Genomic DNA, 16139 nt, shown 5'->3' with positions numbered 1-16139 from the left:
ACAGCCTTGGAAGACAGAAATAGTGTTTCCCACCAGAGTAGCAGGATCTTTGTTTACCATCCAATACTGTAACAGAACCCCTGGGCTGCTCTGATTGAAACAGAACCCACAGGCTGTTTAGTTAGGGGCCCGATTGCCCGCCGCCAGAATCATAACTCTGAATACCAGAGTTTGGTGAAAAGGAAAAGAATTGTTTATTTACACAAAGTCCTGCCTCCCCCTCCCAGGCCTGGCCAGTCTTACGGAAGTCAGAAACACCGTTTCCCTACTTCCTAGGCACAGTTCAGCTTTACCAGTAGCTGCCAATCACTCAGTTCTGATTGGGGAGGTCCTTTCTGTGCTGTGGTGCCCTCCAGCTCTCAATGCAGGACCGCCTGGATTCTCAGCCTCCTTGTAAACTGCCTTCTTCCTGCAAGCCGCATGGATCTCCTCTCCTCAAAGCAACCTGGCAAGAGCCTCTTCTTAAAGCAGCCTGGAGATCCCTTCTCCAAGCCAGATGGAGGGAGCCCACAAGAGCCAGAGAGTGAGGACGTGAGGGCCAGAGAGAGCCTGAGAGAGAGCCTCCTAGAGCCAGAGCCAGCCCAAAATGTCCGCAGCTCCTTCTCTCTCCCTCCCTGCCTCCTCTCTCCCCCTGCGTCCTCTCACGCAGTGGGTGTTGCAAACAGTTCTGACCATTCACAGAACTCTACGTAGGCTCTGTCTGCTTCTTCCATACCAGCCCACAGTCCAAGATCCCTCCCATCTTCCTGAGTCTTGGAAGTAAAGCAGATCTTTGCAACAATGTATCCACCCACTAGCTCCAGGCAGGCAAGGCCATCCTGAAAGCTGCTTCCTGCTCCCTATCTCCCAGCCACAAACTCCGGGGTTTGTTTTTGGACTCCCCTGTTTCTGTAACAGTTTCCCCCCTTTCAGACTAAGACTCTTTATAAAGGACAATGAGCGAAGGTCTCATGCTCCTCTAGCTGCTTCCTGCTGGACATGGCTGTCGTCCTACCTACTCTTGGGTCTAGAAATCCCTAGTAAGAGTGGGGATGTAGGGTAGGGTGGCCTTTCCACATGGGGAAAGATCTTGCAGAGTCTGGGTCAGTTGGCTGTTTCTGGGTAGCGGCATGCTTAATTTCCAAAGGCTGGCACTACTGGACAAGCTGGCATCCTTGTTGTATACTGGAGGCAATAGATTTAAAAGGCATCATTAAAACCATAACCAATAGATGACAAAAAGAAAAAGCAGGGATTAATCCCTCAATGCCCCACATTACAAAAAGAAATGGCTTCTTTGGAGGAAGGTGTGCAGAGCGTGTCACACCTGTACAAAGCCCTTTTGCCCACTTCACTTAGCTTGGGCTGAGGGGTGTATTTTAGGATTTCCCCCCTCTCAGACCTCTGGGCCCTTTCTGTCCAAGCCATTACAACAGAAAAGAGAGACGAGTTTTAAAGTGAAGCCCACAGACCACCCCATACTTCACCAACTCAACCACTTAGTTCAGCCAGACTGTTGAGTCTCAGGAGGTGGCAATGCAGATGGGCTTCTTAGGTGAGGCCTATATGTACAATCACTCAGGTATAGAGCATAGGCTTATGCGCTATGTAAACAGAAAAAAAATACACATGTTAAATTCACACAACATAATTCACAAACCAGTCTCCAAATCTGAGAGACTGTCTTATTGGGAAGACCTCCAGTTGCAAGGCATTTGACATTCTTCTTGCCTGTAAATAAAGCATTCTTTATAATGTCACAGACCTAGTCCAACTTTTAAATGAAAACAACCTTTAAATGAAAATAAACTTTAGGGACAGTTAGCTGCACTAGTTTATGGCCTACCACTGAGCATTGTGATTTTCCTTGAGTCTTGATTTTTCTCCCTAAGATCACCCTCCTTAACAGTAAAGGGACTGCAGTAAGTCCATTTATAATTTAGCCTGTTCATTTGCATAAAAACAACAAGAGCAGCAAATGATCACTTATGATCTTTAAGTCTACTTTGCTGGAACTTACTCAAGGAACCTTCATGTTGACTTTTAGTCTGCCCATCAGGGCACAGAAGCTGAGCCACACACCTGCCATTCAGCCTTGCCTGTAAACACCTGCTTTTCCAAGTCCTTCAGGTTTTCCATTGTGCCTTAAGGTTCCTTCTAGCCATCCTTCAGGAAAGCAACCTTCATTCCTTCCCTGGAAAGATTGCCATGAACCGCACAACCAACCAAGGTGTCAGGCTTTTTTCCTTCTGGGCTTTCCTTAGCTTCAAAAGTCAAGTCCAGTTCCTCAGGGCTTTCTGGTGACAACCAGAGCCCAAACATGCCTCCCTCAGGCATGTCATTCCAGCCAAAGTCTTGGTAAAAACCTCTATTAACAACTGGTCTTGTTAGTTTTATGCAAAGAAACCTAATGTCATTACTTAATCCTTCAAAATTGCCAAATTCTGGAGGGATCAGGTAAGGAGAAAAATACAGTGTGAAGGAAAATCCTTGTCTTTCTAATATTCACTGAAATTGCATTTCCATACCTTATACTTTCTTTTTGTTCACTTTCTTACTTGTGAAGTTTTAACTTTCCCTGGGAAACCTTAATTTTCCTTTTAGATTATATGGCCCATACCAATACAGAGAATTCCAGACCCTTCCTAGGTCTCAGAGAATTCTAGACCTTACATAGGTCTCCAATGGCTAATGCCAAACCAAAGAATTCCAGACCCTTCCTAGGTCTCAGAGAATTCTAGACCTTATGTAGGTCTCCAATGGCTAATGCCAAACCAACACAGGGAATTCCAGACGACCTTTCCTAGGTCACCAATGGCTAATGCCACTCCCAACACAGGGAACTCCGAATGACCTTTTATAGGTCCCAAGGCTAAATGCCAATACAGAGGTACAGTAACCATACTATAAGACCACAAGTTGTTGAGGTTTCCTTTCCCCAGGTTTAAAAACTTTCACAACCTTATTATACATTTTTATGAGTTTTCCATAGACCTTTTGCAACATTTCCAAACTTTCCATATATTTACTCATTTAGTTTTAACCATAACCTATTTTCCAATTCTTGTTCTTTTTCACACTGTAAAGGACTATACTCAAACTCAGTATCTGGCAGCTAAAAGTTCCCTAGATTTGGAAGCACATGCCTAAAGCAAAAGAAACATTTTTAATCTGTGTTTCAGTTCACTTTTTTTGAAAGAGTAATTTCAAATCTTCTTCCGGAGTGCAGGTCCAACTTTCCCTTTCGGTGTCAGTCACAGCAGCAGGGTCTGTGTCCTCCTCAGGCGGTGCTCGTTTTACCCCTGTGTGGTGTATCCAGGACTTGATTCCTACCAGCTTCAGCGAAGAATGTGTTGTTAGCAAAACATCATAGGGACCAGTCCATTGTTCAGCCAGCTGCTGTTCGGGACCTTGCGTCTTCCAGGTCTTCAGTAAGACCCTGTCCCCAGGTCCGAATGGGTGCAAGGGTTTTCATTTCTACTTCCCTTCTTACGATTTGGACACTCATTTTTCCAATGGCCCTTCTTTCTGCAATAGGCACACTGGTCCTAGCCCAACGGCTCTTTCCTCCTCTCTTAGGGTCTTGTTTCTTCCTTTGGCTTCTCCAGCCTGTTTTAAAGAACATCAGGTCCTGTCTTCTCTTTCCTACTCCCCTTGCATGGTAAACTTTAAATGCTATGTCCACTAACTGAGAGGGGCTCATTCCTAATACTCCATCTATACGCTGGAGTTTCCGTCTAATATCTGGGGCACTCTGCCCAATAAATGTCATGTTCACCATTCTTAAGTTCTCTTGTGCCTGTGGATCAACATCAGTGTGCTTTCTATAGGCTTGATAGATCCTCTCTAAGAACTCAGAAGGATCCTCATCTGGTTTTTGCTGAATAGTCTGTACCATATTTAGGCTTTTTGGCTTGGGTACCCCTTTTCTAAGTCCTTCCAATATATACTTCCTGTAGTGTTTCAAAGGAACTAGGCCTCCACCATTTGGGTCCCAGTTAGGCTCTGTCCAAGGAATTGCCACAGTTGGGTCGGGGGGTCCCATGGGGATCCTCTCCATGGAGACGCTGAGCCTTTTCATTAGCCTTACTTGTAACCAGTCGCTTCTCATCCCCAGTTAGCAGAATATTTAGGAGAGCCTGTACATCTGCCCAGTTCGGGTTATGGGTGGCAAAAATGGAGGCAACAAGCTCTGCCATTTTCTGAGGATCTTCCCTATATGAGGGGTTAGAATTTTTCCAATTTAGCAAATCTGAAGTGGAAAACGGAGTATGGGCCCAATAGTAGCCAGAGGGTTGGCCTTGCTGATTTATTCCACCTATTGGGTACTGCCATAGAGGGAATTGGCCTGCTCCAAATCAGGAGGCCCCCTGACTATACTGAGTTCCTTGGCAGGTTCTGGCGGGGGGGACCCTCTCCTCCTCCTGTAAGGGTGGAGCCATTGACTTTGCAGTCACTTCAGAGGCAGGCTCCAAAAAGGGTGGCGCGAGTGAAGTCCCTTGAGTTTGCAAAAGGGCGGGCACCGCGGAAGCCACTTCCATCTCTGGAGGTGGTATGGTGGAAGCAGCCTCCACCTGAAGAGGGCGCTGCGCCACAGGAACCGCCGCCCTGGAAGCCTGGGCCACCTGCAGAGGAGGTGGAGCCACTGCTGCGGAAGCTACGGCCTCCTGAACCACCCCCACCTGTGCCTGGCTTGGCGCCAAATTAGGGCCTTCATCTCCCAGATTTAGAGAGTTAAAGAGGGCTACTTCCTCATTTTCCCTTTCTTCTGACGTTTGACTCTCAGGAAAATGTTTTGAGACCGCTTTTTTTCTCTGCACCATTATTTGGGCCTCCATTACTGCTAAGGTCTTATTATGCAACTCTACAAATGCATTTAGATAATAAACATCTTCCCAATTTCCCGATTGCAGACAGTACCCCTTTAATTGATTAATCATATGGTAATTCAGAGAACCATTCACAGGCCACCTTTTCTTACCACCCAGAACATACTCAGGCCAAACAATGTTACAGTAATAAATTAATATTTTCTTAGTCATAGGATAACGACAGTACATATCCCAATTTTCCAAAATTCTCTCCAGTGGGCTGCCATCAGGGACTTGCCCAGAACTGCTTTTATTAACCCAGACATACATGCTAATGGCTATATTCAGAAAAATCCCAAGGACCACAAAACATATGTACCACTCAGGCATCCATAATTCTATTATTTCCAGGAATTCTCCTAATCGGACAAACAAATCTAGTATCCACGATGCCATTATTTCAGAAATGCTCAGAAATAATTTTTAGCAAACAATCTTACTTCTCTAATCTCTTCCCAGTTCTATTTTCTTTTCACCACACAGGCGTACTTAGGCGGCCGGCACCCTCAGAAGGTGTCTCCCAAGGGGGTCGACCTGCCACGGGCAATTATTAATGTCCCAACGGAGTCGCCAAAATTGTAATAGAACCCCTGGGCTGCTCCGATTGAAACAGAACCCACAGGCTGTTTAGTTAGGGGCCCGATTGCCCGCCGCCAGAATCATAACTCTGAATACCAGAGTTTGGTGAAAAGGAAAAGAATTGTTTATTTACACAAAGTCCTGCCTCCCCCTCCCAGGCCTGGCCAGTCTTACGGAAGTCAGAAACACCGTTTCCCTACTTCCTAGGCACAATTCAGCTTTACCAGTAGCTGCCAATCACTCAGTTCTGATTGGGGAGGTCCTTTCTGTGCTGTGGTGCCCTCCAGCTCTCAATGCAGGACCGCCTGGATTCTCAGCCTCCTTGTAAACTGCCTTCTTCCTGCAAGCCGCATGGATCTCCTCTCCTTCTCAAAGCAGCCTGGCAAGAGCCTCTTCTTAAAGCAGCCTGGAGATCCCTTCTCCAAGCCAGATGGAGAGAGCCCACAAGAGCCAGAGAGTGAGGGCGTGAGGGCCAGAGAGAGCCTGAGAGAGAGCCTCCTAGAGCCAGAGCCAGCCCAAAATGTCCGCAGCTCCTTCTCTCTCCCTCCCTGCCTCCTCTCTCCCCCTGCGTCCTCTCACGCAGTGGGTGTTGCAAACAGTTCTGACCATTCACAGAACTCTACGTAGGCTCTGTCTGCTTCTTCCATACCAGCCCACAGTCCAAGATCCCTCCCATCTTCCTGAGTCTTGGAAGTAAAGCGGATCTTTGCAACAATGTATCCACCCACTAGCTCCAGGCATGCTGAAAGCTGCTTCCTGCTCCCTATCTCCCAGCCGCAAACTCCGGGGTTTGTTTTTGGACTCCCCTGTTTCTGTAACAATATGATAATGTCTCCTGTGGCGAAAGTTGAATGATTTGCTTGTAGCCCATTGTAAAAGATTTCTAATCTTGGGTTTCCTCAGTTGTGATGCCAACCCATGTGCAACATCACCTGGGCCACTCCATGTTGCCCCTGGGTAGGACCTGGGAGGCAAAGGAATTGACATGAACATGAAGCTGGTGCTGCTTGCTGTGCCATGCATAATACAATCCTTTGATCCAGAAGATTCAGGTTTTCTGCTAGCATCCAAGAAACTGTAGCAGGCTAAGTTATTAGCTGGTAAGGAGCATAAAATCTCAGACACTTCACAGCTCTTGACAAGATACAGTGGCTTAAAGAGAAAGAAGATGAAGAAATCATCTGTGAAGATGTGTCTTTTAAGAAGTTGGGGAAAAAGTTTGGTGACGGAGAAAAATAGGACAGCAGACTGAGGTGCGAAGATTATGCTGAATAAATTCTCTGAGCAACATCAGGATTCAGGGGCCTTACTTCTGAACACAGCCAGAGGGAACACAACCATTGCTTTTCTCTTTGGATGGGGAACTGATGCAAGTCTGGAAGAGGAGAAGGAGGTGAAAGCAGTTGATCTAGAGGTACAGGAATTAAAGGAGCCAGAAGATTTTTGTTTGTCTCTGAGGAGTGTGGTGTAATGTGGGGAAAGAGACAGATTTTTTGAGTCTGGTAAATGTGGACTTAAATCTCAGCTCTATACTGAGTGATTTATCTCGGTTGTGTTACTCTTCGGCACCTCAGTTCTTTACCTGTAAACTAGGGAGAAAGTACCTACTTTGTAGGATTAATTGGCATAGTGCATGAAAATGCCTGGCACATGGCTGATGCTCAATAAATAAGTGATAGCTGTATGATTAGAACATCCTGGCTAATTGTCACTTGGTGAGGTTAGGGAAGTCCAGGACTTTCCTCCATGGTTTCGAAGACACTTGGGAAGGGATTCAACCAGGGTCAGCTCTTGCTCCAAATTCTTGATCCTGTTGCAATCTCTATCCTTTACTGTCCTTTCTGGGCCATGCTTTACTCCACGGATGAAACAGCTTCATTCCTAAAAGCAAAGGAAACAAGGCACAAAATAAGCACCAACTTGATATTGAACAGTAGCCATTTGCACCACAGGAAATTTTCACCAGCCATCATTCTTCTCAGACCTATGGGCCCTCATTCTAAGAGGGACTTTCTCCACAGTTTTCTAAATTGCTGGGACCAACCCCCTGAAAGCCACCTCCCTTTAAAGCTACCTGAGGACAATTCCAAAATTCTTGCTAATTTATTGTTACTCAGATCAATTTGCTTTCTGTCCTCATTTTTATCCAGAATAGTCTTGGAAGCCTTAGCTTTCTTTTTGAAATAAAAAAGATCCATTCAAGTGATTTGTTAAACTAACAAAGTAGCTCTGTCCTTGAGAAGTAGTTCTTAAAGCTTTCATGAATAAAAATCACCTAGGGTTACTACTTTAAGATATAGTGGTCCTACCATGTGTCCCCCACATTGAGATTGGGATACAGAAATCTGCATTTTATAAGCACTCTGAAATATTCTGATGAGGGTAGTCCACGTGTCATGCTTTGAACATCTTAGAGCAGCTCAAACAATAATCAGTATTCACAAATGAGATAGTTTTTTCTCTCTGTGAATCAGTTGTTCAAGAAAGTGCTCATCTAGGTTCAAGTGTTTAATATTTTTTCTTCTTTATAGAGAAATCAATAAGGAAAGCCCAGAGAATTCCTTAATCACAAAATGATAATCCTAATAGTCCAAATTCATCAATATTAGTGATACAGTTTCAAAGCATTCCTACTGGAGACAGTCTTACTTCCGAAGACGGGAGAGTCTTATCTGGTTACTGGCCAGGATTTATTGATTAGGTTTCTAATCTGAAGAGGTTATACAATAGACAGATTATAAGGATTTTCTTTCAGTTGAAAAAAAAAAAGGTTTCTATGTTTCTCTTTTAAACTGTCAACAGCTCTTTGATGTTTTGTACAGCTTTAGGAGGCTTTGATAACAGCCTTAGGGTTAAACATACTTCGATCATTATCCAGCATAACCAGGTGACATATGAATCAGCTTTAGAGACAGCAAAAGGAGATAGGCATCTGTAAAGATAATGGTGTCAAAAGTGCTTGGGATTTGAAAAAATGTCCTCAAACTTCCTGCTTTTTTTATTCTAAAAGAAAATTTCAAAACCAGTGCAATACTTTATCAAGATAACAATGAGATTTTTAATCTGGAAAAAGTAAAACAAATTTAAATGAGTTAAGAAATGAAAATTCAGATAATTTATATTCAGTTGTCAACAAATTTAAAGCTCTTCCTCTATTTCAGAATTAAATATTTAAGCGAAATTGCATTTTAAAACTACTGTTACAGAAATAAGGGTGTCCAAAAACAAACCACAGCGTTTGCGGCTGAGGGATGGGGAAAAGGAAGCAGCTTTTAAGATGCCTTTGCATGCCTGGGGCTAGTTGCTAGTGTCTTTGTTATGCAAAATGGCTTTGATACTTCCAAGGCCCAAGAAGATTGGAGGAGTGTTGAACTGTGGGATAGTACGGAAGGAGCCTACAGAGCCTGCATAGGGTTCTGTGAATGGTCAGAACTGGTTGCAACACCCACTGCGTCAGAGGACACAGTCAGGGATATATAAGCAGCTGCGGACATTCTCTCTTCTCTCCTCTCTCCTCTCTCCTCCTCTCCTCCCCTCCTCCCTTCCTCCCCTCCTCCCCTCCTCTCCTCCTTTCTCTCTCCCCCTCCCTCCTTCCCTCCCTCTCTCCCTCCCTGCATGTGGTTCCAGGTTGCTCTCTCGCGCTCGCGCGCGTTCTCTCCATGTGGCTTTGAGAACCTAGGTTCTCCATTGGGATTAAAGAAGCTGAGTTCTCCATGCGGTTTTGAGAGGAGGGCACCACTGTGTAGAAAGGACCTCCCCAATCAGATTTGAGTGATTGGCAGCTACTGGTAAAACTGAACTGTGCCTAGGAAGTAGGGAAACGGTGTTTCCGACTTTTCTAAGGCTGGCCTGGTTTGGTAGGGGGAGGCAGAACTATGTGTGGGTATTTTAAAGAACATAAGACTCAACAGCAGAAATCCGTAAATAATCTAAAACTATTTAACTGTTAAATAAACATTTCTTTTTCTTTTCACTAAACTCTAGTACTGAGAGTTGTAATTCTGGCGGCATGCAATCGGGCCCCTAACTAAACGGCCTGTGGGTTCTGTTTCAATTGGAGCAGCCCAAAGGTTCTGTTATACTACCAGACCAAAAAAGAAGAAACTACCAGGCAAACTATTCATAAATAGTAAATATCTTTATACAGTAAGTTGCATTTAATTTTTATATATAAAATACAAATGAAACTGGTATGCTTCAAATAAAGACAATGATGTATAATAATGGGAAAAATATGGAAATCATTTGTAAATTGAATAATTTTAATGAAGTAAATAAAATACTAATTTATTATTTCAAACTTTTATGTATAAAAATTTTTTAAATTAAGTCATACCTGAAATTTTATCTTATTTTCTTTTTTACCATACATATAAGACATAAACAGAGTTCTATTATGTTGAAAAGACAAAAGCTAAAATTAATTACTTATAGTAATTACCATTACTAAAAGAAAGTAAAATAAAGAGACTCTTATTTACAACCTTCAAATTAGAGAAACTAATGACTTAAAACTTCAGAAATTTAAGTCTAATCCATTTTCCCAACTACATCAGAGTAAGAGTAAAAATAGGTTATGGTAGAACTCTCGAAGAGTAGTCTCTGGCTCTTCTCCCATCTACACTCAAATTTGTTCCAGATGATTCTAAGAATCCCAGGGATTTACACAGGTGCATTCCAAGAATTAATCCCCTGAACAACTGCATGATATTCACCATCTTCTTCCTTTCCTCTTTTGGCTTATTGAAGTGTTTCCTCCTATTGTGTACAAAGACAGCAAAGTTTCCCATACTGCAGTGCTGTTTTCGCTAAGGTTACCGACCCCTGACTTGAAGGGCATCCCTGTGTGTACCATGATATAGTTTTCCATGGGTACCATCTCCTATTGTTATGTCTCCAAAACTCCCTTGTCCATCATAATGAAGCATATAATTATATAATTTGTTTGCACCTCTAGGACTGAGGATACGAATTTATAGAATAGACAGCATGTTGCACTAAGCCTTTTCCTTTAACTCTGGACAATTGACCTTGAACCAAGCTTTTCATATTTCTCTTCACTTAGGATGAATCCTTTTTTCTTTTCCTCTCTAAATAGGCCTGCTCTACCGGCTCTGTTGACATGCCCAGATATGCTGGAATCCTAGGGCAAAAAACAGTTTAAACTCAAACTGTGACCCCAGCTACAAAAACAATTAGTACTTTGGATGACGGTATAAGAATGGAGTCGCTCAGAAAACCATCAAAATGCAGCAAGCAGAAAAAGAAGTTTATTGAGGGAATTAGCAAGCAGGAAGGAAGCCTAGGGGAAGGAGGGGGTTGTTTTATAGCGGAAAGAAAAAAGGCAATATTGAATTCAGTTTATCTCACAGCTGTAAATCTGACGGGCTGATCAAGGCCAAACAGGGCTCGGCTTGATGCATCCCGCTATCACAGAAAACTCCCAGACAGCTGCAGGCGGGCAGGGGGAGGGGAGACGGCATGGGAACCGAGGCTGTTATTCTAGCCTTTTTGTTTTAATAAAAGGAGGCGAGGGGTGGGGTGTGTTTTTTGGGGTGGCTGAGTGGTTTTTTTGTGTGGCAGAGGCTACTTGGGAGAGGGGTTGTCGAATCTCTTTTCTATAATGACTTTCTGCTGAGTTAGGGCAATGGGAGGGGGTTGACTGCCAGTTCGGCGGTTGTCCCTTGCCACGGGTTGATATCTGAAAGATCTTTTTTTTGTTTAAGTATATTTTATTGATCATATTGTTACAATAGTTCCAATTTTTTCCCCTTTACTCCCTTCCTCCCAGCACCCCCTTCCCCCAACAACCCCCCACAAGTCCATGGCCATGGGTCGTACATACAAGCTCTCCTGCCTCACCCTTTCATATATTCTTCTTCTTCTTTTTTTAATAATTAATTAATTAATTATTTTAACAATAAAAAATAACAATTCCTCCCTCTCAGACTTAAGACCCTTTATAATCTTATAAAAGGACAATGGGCGAAGGTCTCAAGCTCTTCTAGCTGCTTCAAGCTGGACGTGGACATCATCCTACCTACACTTGGGTCCAAAAATCCCTAATAAGAATGGGGGTGTGGAGGGGAGGGTGGCCTTCCCACATGGGGAAGGATCGTGCAGACTCCAGGTTGGTTGGCTATCCCCGGACAACGGCGTGCTTGATTTAACAGGCTGGCATCCTTGTTGTATTCTGGAAGCAACAGATTTGGCAACAGGGTTAAAGGACACCATTCAATCCATAACCACTAGATGACAAAAGACAGGTATTAATTTTTCAATGTCCCACATTAGGGAAAAGAAGGACTTCTTTGGAGGAAGGTGTTCTAGGCACATCTCACCTGTCCAAAACCCTTTTGCCCATTATACTTAGTTTGAGCTGAGAGAAATATTTTAGGTTTCCCCCCTCTCAGGCCTCTGGACTCTTTCTGTCCAAGCCATTAGGATAGAAAAGAGAAACAAGTTTTAAAGTGAAGCCCACAGACCACCCCATTCTTCACAAACCTAGCCACTTAGTTCAGCCAAACCATTGAGTCTCAGGAGGCAGCAATGCAGACAGGATTAAGTGAGGCCTATAAATACAGACAATCACTCAGGTAATGAGATCGTAGGCTTATGCCCTTTAAAAACAGAAAACACATGTTAATTTATGTAACATAACCCACAAACCAGTCTCTAAATCTGTAGGACTGTCTTATTGGAAAGACATCCAGTGCAAGGCATTTGACATTCTTCTTGCCTGTAAATTGAACATCTTTGATAATGCCACAGACATAGTTTAACTTTCAAATGAAAACAAATTTTAAATGAAAAGAAACCTTAAAGACGGCTAACTGCACTACTTTATAGTCTACTACTGAGCATTGTGATTTTCCTTGAATCACGATTTTTCTCCTTAAGATTACCCTTCTTCTCATTAAAGGGACTGCATTAAGTCCATCTTTAATTTCTTCTGTTCATTTGCATAAACACAACAAGAGCAGAAAATGATCACTTATGATCTTTAGTTCTGCTTTGCTGGAACTTACGCAAGGAACATTTAGGGTGACCTTCAGTCTGCCCGTCAAGGCACAGAAGCTGAGTGACATACCTGGCATTCAGTCTTGCCTGTAAACACCTGTCTTTTCCAAGTCCTTCTGGTTTTCCATTGTGCCTTAAGGTTCCATCTAGCCATCTTTCAGGAAAGCAACCTTCATTATTTCCCTGGAAAGATTGCCATGGACCGCGCATCCATCCAAGGTACCAGGCCTTTTATCTCATGGACTTTTATTACCTTTGAAAGTCAATCCCAGTTGCTCAGGGCTTTTTGGTAACAACCAAAGTCCAAGCATGTCTCCTTCAGGCATGACAGTCCATTCAAAGTCTTAGTTAAAAAAAAAAAAAAAGAAACCTCTATTAACAACTGGTCTTATTAGTTTTATGCAAAGAAACCTATGTTATTACTTACTTCTCTAGAATACCAAACTCTGGAGGTATCAGATAGGGGGAAAAATATACAGTGTGAAGGAAAATCCTTGTCCTTCTAATGTTCACTGAACTTGCATTTCTATTCTTTATATTTTCATTTTTCCCCCAACTAAAAAATTTTTTTTGTTTGTTTTTCCATTACAGTTGTCCCACTTTTTTGCCCCTCTTGCTTCCCTGCACCCTGCCCCCCCTTCCCCCACAGTCAGTCCCCACCCAGTTGTCCATGTCCATGGGTCATTTATATATGTTCTTTGACTAGACCCTTCCCCTTCTTACCTCCTTCTCTCCCTCCCATCTCCCCCTTAGTTACTGTTAGTTTATTCCTTGTTTACATACCTCTGGTTCAATTTTGCTCATTTTTTTGTGTTCTTCATTTGTTTCCTGTAATAGGTGATAGCATAAGGTATTTTTCTTTCGTTGCCTGGCTTATTTCGCTAAGCATAATTCTCTCTAGTTCCAACCATGTTGTTGCAAATGGTAGAAGTTCCTTCTTTCTTTCAGTACTTATTCATTGTCATTTTCCCCCTTTGTACTTGTGTTCCTCTCTGTCTCTCTCTGTTTCTTCATCTTCTTAAAGCAGACCCTTTAGCATCTCTCGCAATGCCGGTTTGGTGGAGATGTGTTCTTTTAGCCTTCTTTTGTCTTGGAAACTCCTTATTTCACCTTCCATTTTGAGTGAGAGTCTTTCTGGGTAGAGTATTCTTGGTTGTAGGCCTTTGTTTTTCATTGCTTGGAATATTTTTTGCCATTCCCTTCTGGCTTGTAGTGTTTCTGCTGAGAAATCTGATGATAGCCTTATTGGAGCTCCCTTGTATGTTATTAGTTGTTTCTCTCTTGCTGCTTTTAGAATTCTCTCTTTGTCTTTGAATGTTGGCATTTTAATTATGATGTGTCTTGAAGTGGGCCTGTTGGGGTTCATCTTCATTGGGACTCTTTGTGCTTCATGGACTTGTGTGATTCTTTCTCTCATGTTAGGGAAGTTTTCTGTCATTAGTTTTTCAAAGAGGTTTTCTATCCCTTGCTCTTCTTCTTCTCCTTCTGGAATTCCTATGATACGGATATTATTACATTTCATGTTATCCTCCAGCTGTCTTAGAGCCTCTTCAGTTTTGTTCAGTCTTTTTTCATTTTGTTGCACTGTCTGGGAGTTTTTGTCTAAGTTTTTCTCCATCTCACTGATCCGATCTTCTACTTCCTCTAGCCTGCTTTTAATTCCTTCTACTGTGTTCTTCAATTCAGAGATTGTATTCTTCATTTCTTCCTGGCTCTTATTGATAGCTTCCATGTCCTTTTTCATGCTGGTGTAATTCTCAATAAGTTCCTTGTAGTTTTTCTGGAGTTCTTTGTAGTTTCCGCTGAGCTCATTGAGCTTCTCCATAATCCATGTTTTGAATTCCATATCTGATAGTTTGCTCCCCTCTATTTCATTTAGCACTCTTCCTGGGGATCCTACCTTTCCTTTCAATGGGGGGTTGTTTCTCTGTCTCCCCATTTTTGTGACTCCTATTGTTTGTTGGTGCTTCTTAGAATGATCTGCACTTCCTTTATCTGCCCCTGGTGGCATCAGATTCTGTACCAGTCTGGGCCTATGCAGCCTGTTAGAGACTTCCAGGGATCTACTGCCTTTGTCTGTCTTCTTTAGTTGTTAATCTGAAAGATCTTGATAAAAATATATTATGGACGATAGAGGCTGTCATGGATTGGAACGTTTTTTGAATAAAATTAATTAGTAGTTTGAGGAAGCAAGGGCCAAGGGTGAGGAATAATAGGAGGAGAAGCAGTGGTTATGAGAGGCATTAGGATTGCTTTGAAGGGAGAGGAGAATTATGAGAGGAAGATTCTGAACCAGGATTTTCCATAGGCCCATTCCCTAGCTTGGGTAATAATGTCAATGTTTTTTTTAAGTATTTGTAAAATTTTTATTATGCCTGTATTGTTAATGTAAAAGCAGTAAGTTTCATTTAGTATAGCGCAGGTTTCCCTGCTTTGGCTGTGAGGATGTCTAGAGCCCTCCTGTTTTGGAGAACTATGTCTACTAGGCTGTTTAGGGATTCTTGCTGTTTTTTAGAGCTTGGAGGGTGGCATTTTAAGTTTTTTTTTTGAAGGGATAAAGAGAGATTTAGTACTGATTTCTCTAATTGAGGTATTCCTGTGAACCAGAAGAAGCTTTTATATATGGAGTACCCTGGCTGGTTTAGCTCAGTGGATTGAGCGTCGGCCTGCGAGCTAAGTGTCGCTGGTTCGATCTTCCAGTCAGGGCACATCAGAGAAGGAAAACTCTGACTCCAAAAAACCTCCGCTGCCTTGCGGCATACCTCTTCAGGGGAAAGGCTAAGGGAGTAAACCCCAACAGAAAATCCGGAGCCGGAGTCCCTAAGGCGGTTTGACGTTGTAGTCAACACCGGCAACTCCTGCGGCGCACCTGAAGCCAAGCTGTATTGACTCCGTCTTTCCCTTGGACCCTTCAGCTGCGAAGAGAGGGGGGGTCTGCTGCATGGGCAACAGCAGACCCTCCATATCACCCTGTCCAGGCTCTGTAGCTTCAGCTTCACTGGAGAGGACACTCCAGCGTCATCGCAAGATGTCGATTCAACACGGGAGGAGACAGATACCGTGTCACTCCCGAGTCGGACTGCACAGCCATTCTCGGCGGTGCAGATAGACTCTTAAGAAGCTACACCATCGTCTCTCGAGACGGACGGCTGCCGACGACGACGACGACCCTATTTTCAGTTGTTTAAGGATAGAACTGTTGTACGTGTGTTTGCTAAATTCAGACTACTGCTGGTCTCATTTGTGTTGGGGGCAGGACAAGAAGGAGTTCTCAAGGAAGGAGCTAAGGTTGGGGATTGCCTTGGAAGTGACTATTTGCTGGGGGCTTAGTATAGAGGCATCTAGTATTAGAGTGACTATCATGCAGATGCTAGTCCAGTAAGGAGGAATTATTAGGTATACTTGCATGCTATATAGGAAATGGTATTCCGTCCCTTGAAGGGAAATAGCAGTGCTATGTTTTGCTTTAGTGATGGCAATGTAACTGGGGTGAGTTTTGTTTTTTATTGACTGGCATTAAATATTATGGAGGATTTTGTGAAGAAATGTTTGGCTGTATTGGTTAAATCAAAAACCTATGATTTATGTAGGAGTAGCAGGAAAATCTGAAGTGTTGGTATGATTATGAATTTGGGCTAATATGTAAGGATGAGTAGGAATTTTTGGTCAGCCTTCATAGTATATGAAGGT

This window comes from Furipterus horrens, unplaced genomic scaffold (assembly GCF_987537825.1).
Source record: "Furipterus horrens unplaced genomic scaffold, mFurHor1.1.pri manual_scaffold_12, whole genome shotgun sequence".
Classification (NCBI taxonomy): domain Eukaryota; kingdom Metazoa; phylum Chordata; class Mammalia; order Chiroptera; family Furipteridae; genus Furipterus; species Furipterus horrens.
This window is presented reverse-complemented; position numbering follows the sequence as displayed.